General features: G+C 47.0%; 1 long non-coding RNA gene and 2 other non-coding genes across 3 annotated transcripts in view; 2 read left to right on the top strand and 1 right to left on the bottom strand.

Annotated features, from left to right (window-relative positions):
- LOC146847579 (uncharacterized) overlaps positions 1-19,674 on the top strand; it is a 55,297-nt gene that overhangs the window by 21,526 nt on the left and 14,097 nt on the right. The window lies entirely within an intron of this gene.
- On the bottom strand, positions 11,887-11,969 carry TRNAL-CAG (transfer RNA leucine (anticodon CAG)). The gene has a single exon. It is a non-coding gene; the product is annotated as a tRNA-Leu (tRNA).
- Positions 13,311-13,383, top strand: TRNAV-CAC (transfer RNA valine (anticodon CAC)). Its single transcript has one exon. It is a non-coding gene; the product is annotated as a tRNA-Val (tRNA).

The following is a 19,674-nucleotide window of genomic DNA, read 5'->3' as shown; positions in this document are numbered from 1 at the left end:
GGAGAAGTTTTGGAGGCTTTTTTCAACATACACGGACTAAAAATAGCAGGTAAGATTCGTTCCGCTAATTTGCGGAGCAGTAACCTTGAAACCGCTGAACCTTTTTACGTTACAGCAACCGAGAGTAATCTCTCTGGTCGCTTCTTTTACAGACACGGCATTTTGCGCATTTCCGGAGCAGCGTCCGCCGCTCTCGACAACCAACACTTGAAGAGGGTGAGTCTATAATACACGTAACATTTGCAGTTTGATTTTCTGCAACACATTACGGCTAACGCAACCTGCCCTTCTAATCAAATATAACCTCTTGCAGACGGTTAGTCCATTATTGCCCAGAGACCTTTTTCCAACACTTGGTAACGCCGATATTCTCGGTAAGCTTGAAACATAAATTTGCAGTTTGATTTTCTGCAACACATTACGGCTAACGCAACCTGCCCTTCTAATCAAATATAACCTCTTGCAGACGGTTAGTCCATTATTGCCCAGAGACCTTTTTCCAACACTTGGTAACGCCGATATTCTCGGTAAGCTTGAAACATAATTTTGCGTTCTCACTTTTGGGTGATACCCCATTTTTCTCTTTCTTCGAACCGCATCACCGCATGGGAATCTTTCTACAGGTTTTCCTGTCTTCCCCTAATTTCCTTTATTTCGAGTGCAAATTCTACAACATTCTATTGTCATTACAAATATGTCTAACAGCACATATGTGCCTTTTGTTGTAGTTCCGTATGGAGGTCAAGAAGAACACAACACAAGAAATTTTCTAAATTGTTTACTGTTAGTGTTGTACGTATTTACCCCCTGACGAAGGGTAGGCATTACCCGAAATGCATTGGGATTTTTAACATTGTATGTTTTCTTTAGTTTGAATAGCTATGCATTGTTATAAGTGATGTGAAACTTCAAATGCATACCAAATATCTTGAATTATAAAACACAAACAATATATTTTTGTTTCTAAACAATCATGGTGTTTCTGTATTTCGAATACTAAATCATGTTTTGTTTGCGTTTCATGTAAATTTACATTTGACAAATACTTTGCTTTACGAATATTGAGACCTTAGGTCTCAGCTGTGATTCATTTCATTAGTCTTTATTGTCGATGCATTTCATCATAAAAGACATTTACAAAGCATTAAAAGATAAAAATACCTATTTTAAAAAACACGATTAAAAAGAAACATGAACAAAGTGCTTAAAAATGGACCAATGTCTTAATGCCTCTTGTTTCTAATAAACCAAACCCAGGCCAAAAACTTAGCAACAGCAATAGCAACATATTCACTAGGCTCAAATCTCAACATTTCTAGAGCTTCTGACCCTTGTCTAGTGCCCAATGTTCGACATAAAGGCTTGAGCCATTTAGCTCGGGGTGCAGCATAGGCGGGACATGCAAAAAAAATATGACCAACAGAATCAATACAGTCAGGGCAACTTTTACATGAGTCACTAGACATACCCTTCCACTTTTTGGTGAAAGAGTTAGTCTGAAGTGTGCCTACCCTAAATTGATGATAAAGTTTCCTGTCACAAGGTCTGGTGATGGTATCCCAGTATACTTCGAGGAATGGGGTTCTTTTTTGGGCCAGGAACCTTCCTGTCAAGGACTCTGCAGTAACTGAATTAATATGTTTCTGCTGCACCATAGACCAGTAGAGACTCTTGAAGTCTTTCTTAGAGGGAAAGGGGTTGTTAACCGGGTCGGTCCATAGGTTGACCAACCCCATGGATTTCAGGAGCTGCTTGGTCTGTTTGAACCAAGGAATGTTGCCAGCCCCCAGAATAGAGCGCACATCAAGGAAGGCCTTTGCATAGAGGTCCAGCTCAGGGACTGTCCATAAACGCCTCCAAAAGGCCAGTGGCTTAAACCTCGCAATATCTTCAAACGAATGACAGCCAAGGTCCAGCAGGAGGGGTTTAACTGGGGTAGAACATGGAAGGCCCGTAAGTAATCTAAAAAATTTGTATTGTGCCTTAACCAAAGGAGAAAGATCTGCAAAGCCCCAGAGTTCAGCACCATAGAGGATCGCAGAGTTTATCCTCGCATTAAAGATTTTGATGGGGGGGCCTATCATTCTCGACTTGGATTGCTTATGTTCTTTAACTAGGCAACCAGAAAGCTGGGCAAATTTTAGAGATAGAACATCAATTTGCGGCCTCCAGTCCAACTTATTTTCAAAAACTACCCCTAGATAGGTCATAACGTGTGTACGCTCAAGCAAAGCTTTGTCCATAAAAACATGTCCCTTAATGCCTCTCCCTTTATTAAAAACCATATATTTGGTTTTGGACACGTTGACCGCCAGGTCAAAATCAGAACAGAAATGCGTAAAGACATTAAGTGCCGCCTGTAGTCCAGATAGGGTCTGAGAGAGAAGTAGGGTGTCATCAGCGAACATAAGGAGTGGGATTTTAATACCTCCAAGCGTAGGAGCGTCCGTCGATGTGTTGGAGTAGTACTTAACAACACTGTTGATAAACAATAAAAACAAAAGTGGGAGCAAGGACGCACCCCTGCCTGACACCCCGATTGACCCTGAACCGACCAGTAACCTGGCCCTGTTTTCCCCAGCGGACTTGTGCGTAGTTATTGTCATGGAGCCTAATGATGATATTCAGAAGATCTGGAGGAAGCCCTAGCTCCGCCAATACGCTCCAAAGTTTAGTTCTATTGACTAGGTCAAATGCTGACCGGAGATCTACAAAGGCAGCATATAAAGTACCGCCACACAAATAGACCGTTTTCCAGACAATCAGTTGGAATTTGAATGCCTGGTCGATGGTACTAGTACACGGTCTGAAACCGGCTTGGAGAGGAGAGATGATGTCCTCCTGCTCAATCCAAGCCTGGATTCGTGCCAAGATCATTCTAGCGATAATTTTCTGGACCGAGTCAATAAGACTAATTGGGCGGTAGTTCCCCGGGCATGAACGATCACCTTTTTTGAAAATGGGGAGAATCTCAGCCCCCCCCCAAGAATCGGGAATATCTGCCCCTCTGGCTACTGCATTGGCAAAATGTGCGATGTAGGGCACCCAGTTCACTGTATCAGATTTAAAGAGATCCGCAGGAACACAGTCCATGCCCGGCGCCTTGCCACTTGAAACCTTACTTAAAGCCTGTTTGACCTCAGCGCAGTCAAAAGTTAAGGTTATGGGAAAGGAGAGGTCCCCCGTTATAGCTGGGGCAGGCCCCTCGACAACTGTGGGATCTGAAAATTGGGATTCAAAATGGGTCACCCAGGCTTCCGGGGGGACATGATTAGAAGGGACCTGGCTATTCTGGGAGTTACCCCACTTAACAGTATGCCAGAAGAGGGTTAGGTTCCGGTGCTTACTGGCAGCCAAAAGGTTGTTCCAGTGATCATTATCCCACTCCTGTTTGGCCTTGGCCTTAGCCTTTTTATAGTTTATCCTCGCCAGTCTGACATTATCTGGTTCTTTATTAGCAATGGCAGATTTTAATTTGCTAAAAGATTCTCGACATGTTTTATTGTACCAGGACGATGGTTTTAGAGTGACGGATTTCTTGGCCTTACAAGGTTTTAAAAAAAGGGATTTAAGGCCAGTGAAAAGATGATCATGTATGCATGTAGCTTTATCAGTCACATCCTCGGTGTACTGAAGAGACTGAATGTCAACCAGAGCACCGGATACCATGGAACTAATCCTGGACAATAATTCAGCATCCATTGCAACTTTGTCCCAGCGTACCCGCCGTAGATCATTAGTTAAAACGGCTTCCGCAGTGACTATTTCTGAGGGTTTGGCTCTCTGGGCTGGGCAAAGTAAAAGACTTAAAACCAACGGGTTGTGGTCACTCTCCGGGCGGTCTAATATCGCCATATCCCTTAGAGTGAACCAGAACTCGATTTTAACAAGGGCATAATCAATTCTGCTGCTACAACGTCGGCCATCTGAGAAAGTCATCTTTCCACCCCTGTCAGAGGCAGTCCTCCCATTGGCGGCCCTGAATCCCCGCTCCATACATAGTCCCATCCACTGTGTGGCTGACTCTGTCCACCTCTTGATAGGAGGGAGATCGAGGGGAGGAATATTTAAAATTGCATCTACTTCCCAGGTTAATGAGTCTAGAGTAGAGAGCAGAGGTTCAAAACAGCAATTTAGATCTCCCACAATCAAAACATTTGTATGCGTGTCAATAGTGTCCAGAAACCCATCTAGTAATAAAAAGGTATTTGTGCCACGTCCCCCGGGGAGGCCTCTGTTATAGACGTTTACAATTAGGACTACAGGATCATTGTCGTGTTGCAAGGAAATAATTAGTAGGTCAGGGCTATCAATAGCTATTTCCTTGAGTAAATACCCAAGGGATTGCTTAACCCAGATACAGAGCCCACCGGACGGGCGGCCCCTTGTGCCACGAATTGCCCCCTTAAAAAAGTTCACATACCCTGGAAGATAGATCGGGTCCACAGCCCATGTCTCCTGGAAAACCAGGATATCATGGGTGTCGACCCAGCCTACCCATTCTTCAGAAGATACCCTGGTACCAAGGCCCGCAACATTCCACGAAACCAGGGTCAGGGGCATAGAACTAGGTGGCATTATGCATGGTACTTCAGATGCGGGACCCTTAGTAGTTGGGGTAGTATCGATATTAATGGGGCCCCTAGTCTCGCTATCAGTTAAGGAAGGATCAATGGGGGGGAGGGACGGACTAGTTGGGTGGGAAAACGGGGTACTTGAAGACATATTTACCAAGCCAACTTGAGCCCCCCGGAAACACCCACTCCCTGCTTGCACTGGGTTAACTGAGCCAAAACAAACTTCCCACAAATTATTCGAATCTACCAGATGGGGTAACTGTCAGTCAACCCCATCTAATGAACTCAAAGGTGTGTAGAAGTTTGACAGGGGGAGATGGAAATCCGGCCTTATCTGGTGGTAGGAAGGCCTATTTACCCTTTCCCCAACATAGGACATATCACGTGTAGTGACAGTGGGTTTGTGTGGAAAAAAATATGACAAATCCACTGTAGAAATGCCAGTCCCTCTCAGGGTATTGGAAAAGGAACAGATATGCCTAACAACCCTCGGGTCGCGAAAATTTATGATCACACAATCTCCCTGCACCTGTTTAACTCTATTGCCCAACCAACATACCCTACGGACGGTCATTATTTCGGTCCGTAGTCCAATAGGTAAAGGCCTGTTGGTATTTAGCCAGTGAGAGACTTTATTCTTTAGGTCGCTATGACACTCGGACTTTGTCTGAGGAAGCCGGGGTACATCCACCATTATAATGGTATATGGCTGCGACTCAGGTGGGAGATTGATAGACGGAAAGTTTTGATATGAAACAGCAGCCTCAGGGTTGATATTACAATCTGTTTCTCTCGGGACCTCAATGTTAACCTGAGGACATGGAACGTCCACCGCCTGGACATTGTGTGTCGGGATACTGGGTAGTACTCCATCCAAGGGTGTATGGGCAGTGGAGGCAAGCCTAGATTTATCTACAATGTCATTGTTAGAGGAAGTTGCATGGTCAATAGAAGACACTGCAATCTTTTCTAGCAGGGACGTGTTAGCAGATACCATACCCTCTAGCTTCTCAAGTGAGGAGGCGAGACGCGTAACTCGCTCTAATAATGGGAGGAGTAGTGATTTAAATAACTTCTCTATAGGCTTGAGAAGATCGAAGGTAAAGGAGTCTGCGTTGGATTGAACGGGGGGAGGGAACGGGGACTTCAATCCACCAGATGCCAAATGTAAACTAGCAGACGTAGCAGGGTTTTGAGCTTCACAGGTAGGTGCAGATTTGTGAGGATTGGACACTTTGGGGATTTTGGCTCGTTTCCCCTTAGGGGGTGCTCCCATACGTTTCCTTTTACTTGGGATGTGCCTGGGCTTGGGGACCTGGATCGTTGTTCCTGTAGTTTGCTGGTCAGTGGTACGTGGCGGGATATCAGTACTATCAGTGGTTTGGTCACCACTGGTATCAGGGATGCTAGTTATCTCCTGGATATCCACCAACGGGCAATGATCAAGGGTTTCCGGCAGTGCATTTAAAGTATCACCAGACAAAGTGGAAGGAAGTTGAGGTTGGCTGTTTTCAGGCGAGACAGCTAACATAATATTGCCAAGGGATGATCTTTTGGCAGAAAGTTCTAGGGACAGTCTTTTTTCCGTTAACAAAATTTCGTGTTCAAGAACACGAGCAGCTCTAGTAATAAAATTGTCAAGGGTCCCTGTAACCTGACCCCCTACGCTGTTCCTGGCCACCTTCCTGCCAGACCTTAAGGAGGTCATGATTTGGGGAATGAACAAACAGGCGAACAAACTCACAGAATAGGAAACAGATGAACCTCCGATTGTAACAGGAAGATAAATATCACTAAAAATGTCCAGCACACACTACAATGTTTATACACAAGATATGAGCGACCAATGCTATGTAAACAGGACACCGGTTGGCAAAGGCGCTTGTACTCACAGTACCAGCTGGGTATGTGACCTGTTCGAGTCGGCTCAAATTAGGGAGGGGGCCCGCCCCGACCACAGCCGCCCACGAACGGCCACAAACGGCCCGCTCTTTGTCCGGTCTTCGTCCGGGCTGCGTCCCGCGCTGCGGGAGTAGGATATTGTTTTGAAGCCTCAGGAGGGCGGGGGGCGGGCCAGCAGGGAGAGCGGACCGGAAGCTCTCCGTCGGTCTTGCAGGGACTTCTGGGAATTGAAGTCCCCGCACGCTCGCAGCCCTGCTGCTACTACACGCCAGATGCCGCTTTTCTTCCTCGGTGATCCTCACAGGTGTCAGATGAGATCCCCTCCACAAGACGGGCGAAGGGGCACCCGCGAAGCGGGTGCGCCGAGAAGTAGACAGGGTCCAAGTAAGTGACAGGTGAGCCGGCAATTAGCAATTTGACCAAAGTGACCCACTCGTCTAACTACAGACTGGTGTTTTGAATCCTCAGGAGGGCGGGGGGCGGGCCAGCAGGGAGAGCGGACCGGAAGCTCTCCGTCGGTCTTGCAGGGACTTCTGGGAATTGAAGTCCCCGCACGCTCGCAGCCCTGCTGCTACTACACGCCAGATGCCGCTTTTCTTCCTCGGTGATCCTCACAGGTGTCAGATGAGATCCCCTCCACAAGACGGGCGAAGGGGCACCCGCGAAGCGGGTGCGCCGAGAAGTAGACAGGGTCCAAGTAAGTGACAGGTGAGCCGGCAATTAGCAATTTGACCAAAGTGACCCACTCGTCTAACTACAGACTGGTGTTTTGAAGCCTCAGGAGGGCGGGGGGCGGGCCAGCAGGGAGAGCGGACCGGAAGCTCTCCGTCGGTCTTGCAGGGACTTCTGGGAATTGAAGTCCCCGCACGCTCGCAGCCCTGCTGCTACTACACGCCAGATGCCGCTTTTCTTCCTCGGTGATCCTCACAGGTGTCAGATGAGATCCCCTCCACAAGACGGGCGAAGGGGCACCCGCGAAGCGGGTGCGCCGAGAAGTAGACAGGGTCCAAGTAAGTGACAGGTGAGCCGGCAATTAGCAATTTGACCAAAGTGACCCACTCGTCTAACTACAGACTGGTGTTTTGAAGCCTCAGGAGGGCGGGGGGCGGGCCAGCAGGGAGAGCGGACCGGAAGCTCTCCGTCGGTCTTGCAGGGACTTCTGGGAATTGAAGTCCCCGCACGCTCGCAGCCCTGCTGCTACTACACGCCAGATGCCGCTTTTCTTCCTCGGTGATCCTCACAGGTGTCAGATGAGATCCCCTCCACAAGACGGGCGAAGGGGCACCCGCGAAGCGGGTGCGCCGAGAAGTAGACAGGGTCCAAGTAAGTGACAGGTGAGCCGGCAATTAGCAATTTGACCAAAGTGATTCACATAGGCTCTGGTTTTCCAGAACCTCCCTTTTTCTTAGATAAATAAAACAACACGTCAGCAGGGGTGGAGAGTACCCAATGGGGGGATATCCATTTGAAAAGATGCAAGGCCGTAGAAGGACAAGGAAACCTGAAGTGAGGTGAGAGATAAGGTTAGAACTGGAACCAAAAGGAAAACAAGCATCAAAAATGCAATAGGTCTCGCCTTTGATTAAGCTAAAGCCATTTGCTTTGCTAATGGTATTGTATACAAAGCAAATGGCTTTAACTTAATGAAAGGCGAGACCTATTGCATTTTTAATGCATGTCTTGTATAGCCCACTCATCCCAAAGCAGAGTGTCAGTGCGATTTACATCACACGCACACATTAAAGTCGTGGGTTGTGATGCCACTTCCTATGATGTCAATTTCTGTGATGCCACATGGGATATCGTGAGCTGTGATGTCAAGCGCCGTGATGTAATGTAATGTGAAGTAATCAGCATTTATAGAGCGCACTGTGACCCTACGGGTATCCTGGCGCTTGAACACGTAAAAAACAGCTGGACTCTGAGTGTATTGAAGAGCAAAGGATCAAAAGAGCTAAAACTAATATACTAGCAAAGAGCCAAGTCTACAGCTTTTTTCTAAATGACAGCAGATTTTCCATCTGCCTAAGTTCGGCTGGGAGTTTGTTCAAAGCCGAGGCTGCTGCAACGCTGAAGGCCCTTCCTCCTGATCTAACTCTTCTGAACCTGGGCACTCTCACCAGTTTGGCTGAGGAGGAACGGAGGTTACGTGAGGGGACATTCCACTCAAATCTTCTTTGTAGTGGCTTGGGCCCAGAACCATTCAGAGCCTTAAAAACTATGCATAGCGACTTGAACTGTACCCTCTGCGTAACTGGAAGCCAGTGGAGCTCGGAGATGCCGGTGATTGACGTGGCCTCATTAGAGCTAGCTTGCCCGCCATGGACTGGATTCTCTGGACTCTCCCTATCAGCTGTTTAGGAGACTCCCCACTACCAATGATCTAGTTTGTTTAGGAAGAAGCGGGAGGATCCTTTGGAGCACTCTAATCAGAGCAAAACAGCTGCCAGCTATTTTGTTTATTGAGACTCTAGACTCAGTTTACAGTCAAAGCTGACTCCCAGATTGGGTACTGCCTGATGTCACTTGCATACTGCCAAACTAGGTCAGTCCCCCCGCCTCTTTTTTTAGGACTTGTGCCCTGGCGCTGAGCGACAATTTACGGAAGTATGTTAAGATTGTGTAATATTGACATTGTCTTCGGAAAAAACTAAATACGAGTCGCAATATACTCTGTGAGAAGTGGGATTCGAACCCACGCCTCCGGAGGAGACTGCGACCTGAACACAGCACCTTAAACCGCTGGGCCATCCTGACATACTCCTTGTATCTCTGTGGCTCACTTTCCAGCCTATGAAAGGACAGTCCCCCCTCAGAGTCTATTATAGGTTTATGACTTCTGTCTTTACAGTTACAAACTTCCTGTCCTGGGGGTTGGTGTGGTTCAGAAATGAGTATTGTGTGATTATGGTTTATGAACAGAACACCTTCCAATGTGGTTTTTTGTTCTCTTCCTGTGTTAAAATGAAATGTAAAGACGTTTATTTTTTGCTATGTTATTTTAAGACGTCCTTCTGTGCGCATTTAGGCCAGCAGATGAGAATGCGCAAATAGCGCTGTGGGTTTATATATATAAATAGACGTGTACATAATATGCTTCACATTTTGTATAATTGAAGTGCGAATATTTTACGGTCAAATGTCTTTATTATGGGCCTTTTTTAGCATGCATTGTGGTTGTCCTTTTAAGCATCTGTGCCTGGCACACCGACCTTTCATGTATTTAGTAAGACCAATAGTAACTAGGATTGTCCCTAACTCACTCCCTCGCTCACTCCGTGAAGGCTCCCAGAGCTCTGTGCTCAGCCCCCTTGAACCTTAAATAAAGCTCCCTCCAACAAACGCAGCACCTTAGACCGCTGGGCCATCCTGACATACTCCTTGTACCTCTGTGGCTCACTTTCCAGCCCATGAAAGGACAGTCCCCCTCAGAGTCTATTATAGGTTTATGACTTCTGTCTTTACAGTTACAAACTTCCTGTCCAGGGGATTGGTGGGTTTCAGAAATGTTTCTAAAGATGACTCAGGGCCATGGATACCAAGAGCTTCTACACTGTGGGCTCGGCTCGTCACTGGACACAGCTCCGTAATTTACTCTCCCCCCAACATTCTGGATCGTGTGTGTAAAAGTCGTCTTTGGTTTCTGCGGATAAAAAATATTTACTGAGGCAGGCAATCAGAAAAGTCACAGAACATGCATCACAAAGATTGTGTTTTATACTCAGCAGCTGCAGCTCAGTCCAGGCTCAGCGAGTGATAGTTCAGTCCAGACTCAGTGGGTGATAGCTCAGTTAGGGCTCAGCGGGTGATAGCTCAGTTAGGGCTCAGTGGGTGATAGCTCAGTCCAGACTCAGCGAGTGATAGCTCAGTCCGGACTAAGCGGGTGATTGCTCAGTCCGGACTCGGTGGGTGATAGCTCAGTAAGGGCTCAGCGGGTGATAGCTCAGTCCGGACTCAGCGGGTGATAGCTCAATCCGGACTCAGCGGGTGATAGCTCAGTCCGACACTCAGCGGGTGATAGCTCAGTCCGGACTCAGCGGGTGAAAGGTCAGTCCAACACTAAGCGTGTGATAGCTCAGTCCGGACTCAGTGGGTGCTAGCTCAGTTAGGGCTCAGTGGGTGATAGCTCAGTCCAGACTCAGCGGGTGATAGCTCAGTCCGGACTCAGCGGGTGATAGCTCAGTCCGGGCTCAGCGAGTGATAGTTCAGTCCAGACTCAGCGGGTGATAGCTCAGTTAGGGCTCAGAGGGTGATATCTCAGTCCGGACTCAGTGGGTGATAGCTCAGTCCGGACTAAGCGGGTGATAGCTCAGTCCGGACTCAGCGGGTGATAGCTCAGTCAGGGATCAGCGGGTGATGGCTCAGTCGGGACTCAGGGGGTGATAGCTCAGTTCGGGCTCAGCGGATGATAGTTCAGTCCAGACTCAGCGGGTGATAGCTCAGTCCAGACTCAGCGGGTGATGGCTCAGTCCGGACTCAGGGGGTGATAGCTCAGTTAGGGCTCAGCGGGTGATATCTCAGTCCGGACTCAGCTGGTGATAGCTCAGTCCGGACTAAGCGGGTGATAGCTCAAGTTGGGGCTCAGCAGATGATAGCTCAGTCAGGGATCAGTGGGTGATAACTTAGTCAGGGCTCAGATAATTTATATTTATTATGCATTGGTGTCCAATGTAGGTTCAGGGTGGTAAGATCATAGTTTGATTACGAGGATATCCAGATACAGTAAGTCCGCGTATATTGAACCTAAATAGAACTCATTTACAAAGCTTGCACTTATGCTGCATGCAAATCTGGCATTAGTGTGAAAGTCTTGGACACCCCTGATTTACAGGATACACCATACACCGTGAAGTAGCAAATGCATATGTAACTGCGTAATATCAGGGTTCTGTGTAACAACAGGGTTCTGTATCTGACATGTGAAAAATTGTATGTTTACAGCATTATGATTTGTTGTCATAGAGTTGGGATATTAAAAGCTGTTTAAAAATGGGTTTATTAAGGAGTTAGACCATGGACCCTATTGGCGTTAGATACCTCAGTCTGTTGTCATAGAGATGCCACAATGTTAACAGCATTTCAGAAAGTACACAGAGTGCTCCAGGGGCCGGCATAAAGGACATATTTGAAACTGTGCTTTCTAAGGGGGTTGGGGACACTGACTGAGACATCCTAATCCTCTTTGCGTCGGAAGGTTATGTTAAAAAAGTGTCATGACGCAGCAAAGTTCCACGTCACAGCGTTTTTTTGCACACCAGCTGTTGTACAACATGTCTGAAATGTGAAAAAAGATATGACACATTGCCAATAGTCCTCGGATAGGCGAGACAGATTGGCTTTGCCAATGCTTGTGCAATATTGTCATTGTCTGGGGTAAAACAGGGTCAATACGAGTCGCAAAAAATACTGTCAGAAGTGGGATTCGAACCCACGCCTCCAGAGGAGACTGCGACCTGAACGCAGCGCCTTAGACCGCTCGGCCATCCTGACATACACAGCAATGCAGGGGGGGCGTGGTTCCAGCTGATCTAAGGACTGAGTGCATTGCAGCGTTAGGATTTCTGTCTTTGCAGTTAACAAGACTTCCTGTCCAGGGAGCTGGTGGGGGTCAGAGATGTTGCTAAGGATGACTTCTGAACCTGGATACGAAGAGCTTCTACACTGCAGGCTTGGGTCTGCAGGCTCGGGTCGTCACTGGACACAGCTCCGTCATTTACTACCCCACACCCTCCGGATAGTGTGTGTAAAGTCGTCTTTGGCTTCTGCGAGGAAAACATATTTTTTCTTTGCATTGTTACTGCAAAGGTGTCACTGCAACGGGAAATTGTAAAAGTTACAAAAGATCCCTCAAAGAAAGATTGTGCGTTATACTCAGTGGGTACAGCTCAGTCCAGGCTCCTTGGGCGCAGCTCACTCTGGGCTCAGATGGTGCAGCTCAGTCCAGGCTCCGCGGGTACAGCTCAGTCCGGGCTCAGAGGGTACAGCTCAGTCCGGGCTCAGAGGGTGCAGCTCAGTCCAGGCTCCTTGGGTGCAGCTCACTCTGGGCTCAGAGGGTGCAGCTCAGCTCAGCTCAGCGTGGGGTTCAGAGCTGCACAGTTGTGGGGCGCGGTGAGTGCGGTTAATCTTCACAGCTCCTGCAAACATTGGCTGCCTCCACTTTCTGCCCTTTTAAATGAATGTGGTGAAAAGAGCTCTACAGAGTTCTATAACTCGTGACTCTTCAGTCTTGGGGACTCATTCAAGCACTGATGGTGACTGAGCCCCCCGCTGCTCCGTGGTCTTCAGTCCGTTCACCCCATAGCTCACGCCTCGGACTCATCGGGAGTTTCTGAGGGTGATTCACAGCAAAAGAAACGACCTCAGAGAGAACCACCGACCGGAGTCCTTGTTATCACCCCGCAGCTGAGGCTCAGTCTGGGCTCGGAGTTTGCAGCTCTCAGATCGGGTCGGTGCAGCCTTCAGGGCACTGGAATGATGAAGGGTCCGTCAGCCCCTCCCACCCTGCTGACTGGGAGCGGAGTTGTCTCCTAAACTGAGCGGTGTACTTACTAATCATAGCGAAAAGTTAGCTTCTTCATAAAAAGTCAGAATAGAATTCATTTTGTTGAGGGAATGGGCTGAGCGCTCTGCTGCAGCAGGACAGGAGCAGACAAAGACCACAAAGGGAGACTGAGGTGAAAGGAGCCAAAACCAAATTAGGAAATAATTTTAGGAAATAATTTTCAAACCCGCCTTAAGAGATACAATCAGAACTTTTAATAATGTGAGAAGAACACTGCCCTACGCTTTTGTGAGATTTATTTACAGGGCTCTGAGAGGTACACACATGTCGTTTCCGTAGTGTAGTGGTTATCACGTTCGCCTCACACGCGAAAGGTCCCCGGTTCGAGACCGGGCGGAAACACTTTTTATTATGAGATATCGAGGGTCCGTGACTTCCACTTCACAGTCTAGTGAAAGAGAATAGAAAAGGAAGAAAGTGTCTGTCAAAGGCTGCTGGCAGGTAACTTCAATAAACACTTATTAAAGCGGCGAAGGGAGGCTAAGGTGCTCTGAACTCAATACAGGTACACCCAAGATAAACAAGCATTGGCAAGGGGTTTCCGTCAGAATGCAGGGGTGAATGCTGTGGACGCCCAGGCTCCATGCATGCAGTGCCTCTCCGATGCAAGGAAACACAAGGCGGCGCTATGCATCCCACTGAGTTACTTTTGGGATACAATCCCACGCATACCTTGAATTGTGTGTCTTGGTAAATCCCAATAAGGCGGCAGATTTACAATAACTGGCGCATCCCTGCATATTAGCAGGGATGTGCCAGTTATTTTGCGTGACTCAAAAACCCCCTTGCGCCACCATGGAGGCGCACCATGGCGCACGGATAGACAGATGCATGACGCATCTGTCGCCGTAAGGGTGACGCAGTGCTGGAGCGCGACGCAACTCCAGCACTGCTCAGGGGTGCCCTATACCATACATGCTGCGTCTCTCCTTACGCCTGCTTCAAGCAGGCGTAAGGATTTGAGGCAGCTGGGACGTAAAAGTGACAGTGAAATCTTGTAGATTTCACTGCGTCACTTTTACGGGGCTTCCTTGCGACGGAACGCCCACCCTGCATACATTATACCTGACGTAGCTATAATGTAGCGCAGGGCTTTATAACGTGACGCATCTCACTAGATGCGTCACGTTGTAAGTATATCGCATAGAGGCGCATTGTTTACGCCACTGATGCGTCACAAAAGTGATGCAACGGTGGCGTAAAACTGTAGCAAGGGGTTTGTAAACCTGCCCCATAGATTTTGCATCAGGGCTGCGCCAAGTGGAGCAACCCTGACATAAAATCTTAGTAAAGCAGTAAATATTTACACACACACACAAGCCAGCTCTGCCGGGTGGATCTACTGGTAGGTAGGAAATACACATAAAACTTTTATGGGGGAGGGCCAGTGCTTCTACCCAAGGTCCACCAGAGCACTCCAGAGACACAATGACACTTTTCCCTGCAAGTTTTGGGGCGGGGCGGCGGGGGGCGGGTTTTAATAACTGAGACGAGTAGGATGGGGGTCCGAAACAAGGAAGAGATAAGGCACTTTACAGTGAGAGGGGGGGGCACAGAGAAGGTGGGGCAGATAAGAGCAGACGGGGAATCTAAAGACAGGGGGCTTATCTACAGCCCCTTGCGCAACCGGAGCATCACCTTTAAAATAGAAAAAAAAATGACGTACCGGCTGCGCAAGGGGCTTGTAAATGAGCCCCAGGGTGAGCGCTCTAGTCACTGCCCTGCCGCAGCCGACTCGGTTACTGCCCTGTGGCTGCCCTGTCCCCAGTGGCTTCACTAGGGTTGGTGTCACCCGGTGGGGGTAACTCATGGTGTTACCCCCTCACGACTTACCGCATGGACCTCCTCCGCTCCGAGTCCGCCAGTGGACACAGTTGGCAAATAACGGGACCATACAGAATCCTTAGTAACGTTTGTAAATGTAGGTCCAATATTTACAAAATGTGCCTGTTAACAACAGTGTGATAATGATTCGTTAATCAGGTTGTACAGTGGGCTACCTGCTAGTCAACAGTTTATTGGAATTTATAATATCATAGGTATGGTACTTTTTACTGGTGTGGTGTTCCCACTATCCAGCAACACGATATATCAGTGGTCGAAGTGGGGGGAAAAAAGTAGGGGAACTGTGGGCGGAGAATCAGAGGGCGGGAATAACCCAAGGATTGGATCAGTGGGCAGAGCCAGAGGCGTGGCCAGAATGCGCAAACATCCCAATTTTTTGTATTTGTTTGGTTTCACTGCCCAGTTTTATCAACCAATGGATACGCATGATTATTTAAGGTTATAATGAGTTATTGACAGTAAAATGTGTTCACAAAGTGGAATAAGCTTCTAATCGTAGAATGTCCCCAAATACGATAAAATGTGGAAGCACAAGCCATTTGTCTCTGAGCCATGGAGTTTCTGTCATCAGCACTTCTCCCTTTTCCAAAGCAGCAGTTCAAACATGAATGGCTAAAAATCCTAGTTTGCAAATGTTTTCTAAATAATAATGGCTCTGCCATATTTGACTCATAATGCAAGATCTGCAGCATGATCTGACCATTTAAACTAATAAATTGTTTGTAGCTCAAACGTATCAAAAGTTAATAAAAAATGTGACTTGTGTTGCTGCGGAGTAGATGACAGTTAATAGCTCACTGTTCTATGTTAGGATTTTAACTTATAAACTGCAAGTAACAAAAGGATCTCTCTGACAAAAGCAGTAGCCCACTGGCCTATTTACATTATGTGCACTTTGTGATCTGCATGGTACATGTTCTTTGCAGCAGGTACATTAACCCTCTGAGCTACCTTTCCATGAGTCAAATCTTCCATCAGACAAAATTCCGATCTCTCTCTAGGAAGAACATTAATCCTCAGTCATCATGACATTTTTATTGTTACCGAAAATTACTGGAGGCCAGGAAGGAGGCACCAAGTGCTTTTAAAACCATAATATACTTGCAAAAATGATGCCTCCACCTAAAATCAGCACCTGGTGCGGTCACACCAGTTGCACCGCCCTAGAGCTGGCCCTTCTCTAGGGCCCTGTGATCTCAGTGACAGGGTCACTGTTGTTCTAGGGTGTACTGCTTCATAGGCCTGCCCGCAAGACTGGAGGTGAACTTCAGTATGAATAGTGGTGGACAAGCCTTGAAGGTTAACCTACACTTGTCATGCTAGGGTCCACCTGCTGGTGCTACAACACCGGGGCTTCTAATGTCTTGCGAAGCCTTCTAAGGTCTAGCATGAGATAGAGCTCTCTCAGGAGAGTGGTCTGGCGGACTGGTTATTAAGACTGAACCTGGTTCCCCAGTTCCAAATTCTGCAGCTCTGGCCATAGTGCCACATCCTCTCCCCCACTGAACACCATACTGCCCCACTGAGAAAAACTCAGACTGCCTTCAACTACAACCCAATTGTTGCCGGCTATAAACACCTGGATGCGGCTTAATTTAAATTACGCACTGGGCAAGAGCAATATGTGGCCTACAAAAAAAAGTGACAGCATCCTGGAAAAAGCAAACAATCATAGGGAATGCTACATTTTGGAAACCATGTGAAATGTAAGCAGGAACAACATGGTTACCTTAACGCTTTTACACTCACTGTTCAGAAATCAGTGAGTGCTTTTGCCTGAAAAGTTAAGGACATGACAACAGGGCCCTGAATGGACCCATTTCAATGGCCATTGCTTATATCCTTACAAAACGTAAGCAGGTTGGTAAAAAAAACAGACAACATCCCTAGATACAGAGCAGCAGTACAAATTTTGTTTTTCAATCCTCACATTGCAGTACCTCCAGGATTGGTGCACTAGTTCCAAGCCCAGGGAAAACAAAGCCAAGACAACAAAAATAGCACTTCACTGGCTAACTCTGTAAAAGTGGCGCTAATGTGTTTGGGTGTGAATAAAATAAATCTGGCCAGTTTGTGGGAACACCACACCAGTACAAAGTACCATACCTATGATATTATAAATTACAATAAACTGTTGACTAGCAGGTAGCCCACTGTACAACCTGATTAATGAGTCATTATCACACTGTTGTTAACAGGCACATTTTGTAAATATAGGACCTACATTTACGAACGTTACTAAGGATTCTGTATGGTCCCGTTATTTGCCAACTGTGTCCACTGGTGGACTCGGAGCGGAGGAGGTCCATGCGGTAAGTCGTGAGGGGGTGACACCATGAGTTACCCGCACCGGGTGACACCAACACTAGTGACGCCACTGAGTGCATGCACACCCGTTATGAGGTGGGTGTTCTGTTTATGGGATTATTACAAAAGGGCCTTTCCGTCAGCATCCTTGCCTCACGCACAGAAGGGCAGCGTCATCAAGTCTGATCTTTGTATGCACCACATTTAATCCTAGTGGCTGCGCACGATTTAAATCACCCAGCACGTATATTGCTGAAAAGGGTTCTCAGACTTGTCCCGCTTCATTAGCATAGAAGAAAGACCAAAGCCTCCGAGTACATCAGACTTGGCCTTATAGGACCAGATGTACCCAACTTGAGTAACGGCAAGGAACTAGCTAAAAACATCACCCTTGTTTGTGTAGAGTCGACCGATGGACGATTTATAAAAACTCCTGGTGGGGGCCCTGTGCCCCATAACGTTGTCTTCGCCATTGTATAGTGCACCACCTCCCAAAAACTTTTTTATTTTACTACCTCCATAAATGAGGCCACAATTGTCTTTAACTTACAATACGTAACCAACCTCAGATGTTAACACATGATAAATGCACCTACAATTGATTTGAATTGAAATAATTTCCATAGTTCCTGTAATGCTGGCATAGACACGCCCCCTGAGCCTACATTGGGCACAGATGGTCATGCTGATCTGCTGTCATCCGCAGAGCTGTAATGCACATGCCATGCATGGAGCCGTGCAACAGAAACATACATGCAAGAGTTTAGCTGCCACGTGTAAGAGTTTTGCAATTGGATTAGACAAGATCTGTACAGGTGTCGCAACTACTAAAAAAAACTAAAATGTAACAAAAGCTCCAACTCAGACTGAAAGCGAGATGTCACTCTTCCAACCCTGTTAAGATACGAGGTTCTAGATTTGTTTTACTTAATTACTTTCTTGAGTAAAGCCTGTGGCAGTCCAATTCAGAAATCTTTTATGGAGAGCAGAGCTCATGGCAGTCAAAGAAATGGTAACTATTAAAAACAAGACATTGCTGTTGGTGGACTTTAATGTTTTTCTTCTTTTTTTTAATTTTGATCCCTTGAATTTATGCCTACTAGTTTCTAGCTAACTCCTGTTCTGTGACTGTCATCAGTGAGAGGCCCAATATCATGAACCATAACAAGGATAAAACAAAAATGAGAACCCGAACGCACTCCATGCTGGAGGACTGACTGAAGGAACCGGGTCAGCTGATTCATAAATGTATAGGTATTTACATAGCACCTGATCACCACTACGGGCATCTCAGCGCTGCACTCATACCGCTGAAGGAACCCTTCCTGGCTTTCCATGTGAAGTGTCCACTCCTGGTGAAGCCAGGCATCTCAGCGCTGTTGGGGCTGGATTAAGCAAGCTATTGCCCAGAGTTGCAGCATGGGACCCATGATTAGAATAGGCACTGAGGCGAGAATATCCGGTCCGAGGAATTTATAGCCTGAGACCCTGCCACAGCAGGAATCGAACCCTGGTCCCGGACCAGTGCTGTGCATCGAGGTCTGCCGCTCTAACCATTGAGCCACACTTCTCCTCTAAGGACCTCGACGCCTCAAGCTATGAAATCATACACAAATGATATAAGAAGCCTTGCAACCCTGTGACTGGGACACCATGCTTGCGCCAGAGGTAGGAGACAGCTGAAGATAGTATGGGGCGTATTCATTTCACCAAAGTTATCAATGATCGCCTCTAACTGAACTCTACCTCTCCACGTCATCAGCTCAACTCACTCTCTCAGGTTCCTTGGGGACCTTCTTTGTGTTTAGATTACTTGGTTCTGCTGCTATATTTAAGGAACCAGGGGTAGGTGAGAGCAAATCTGTACACAGGGATACCAATAAATATACTACAAGTAAATTATCAAATATTTGCGTTCATTTTATTTGCTTTTGCGTCATTTGTTTCGCAAAAACCAATAGAAGACAGGCTGCACAGAATATATAGTAACCATTTCCACATGATCCATGTTCTGCTTTACTCATGTCTAGTCCTTATTTCCTTAGTGATAGTAGACTGGGTATCGAAAGCTGTTTTTGCTTAGAGCTGTTTGAAAAGGAGCCCCCCAGGGATGTGCCTGTTTTTTAAATGACCCAAACTCTCTGGGTTGATTGGGCAATCCCTTTTAGTTGACGGATACAGTCAACAAGAGAGCAGGGGGCAGTAGTAGTGAACGAGACACCTGTGAATCTTGCCACAGAGATGTGTATATTGAAAGAAAAAGGGCCCCCAGATTATCAACAATCCCATTTGTATCTCTCTCTCAGCTGGCTGACCAGCTGCAGCTTTCCCAAGATGGAGCCCTGTAGTAAATAGCATTTATTTCCTGATACTTTAAATCTTTTGTCTAGCTAAAGCAAAAAGTATTTCAATTTATTTTTTGTTTGCGTTTTTAATATTCTTTATACTCACTAACTAAAGCAACTGAGTCCTCGTTCTTCT

This window comes from Triturus cristatus, chromosome 4_1 (assembly GCF_964204655.1).
Source record: "Triturus cristatus chromosome 4_1, aTriCri1.1, whole genome shotgun sequence".
NCBI lineage: Eukaryota > Metazoa > Chordata > Amphibia > Caudata > Salamandridae > Triturus > Triturus cristatus.
Note: the sequence above shows the minus strand (reverse complement) of the source record. Positions and strands in the feature narration are given on the sequence as shown.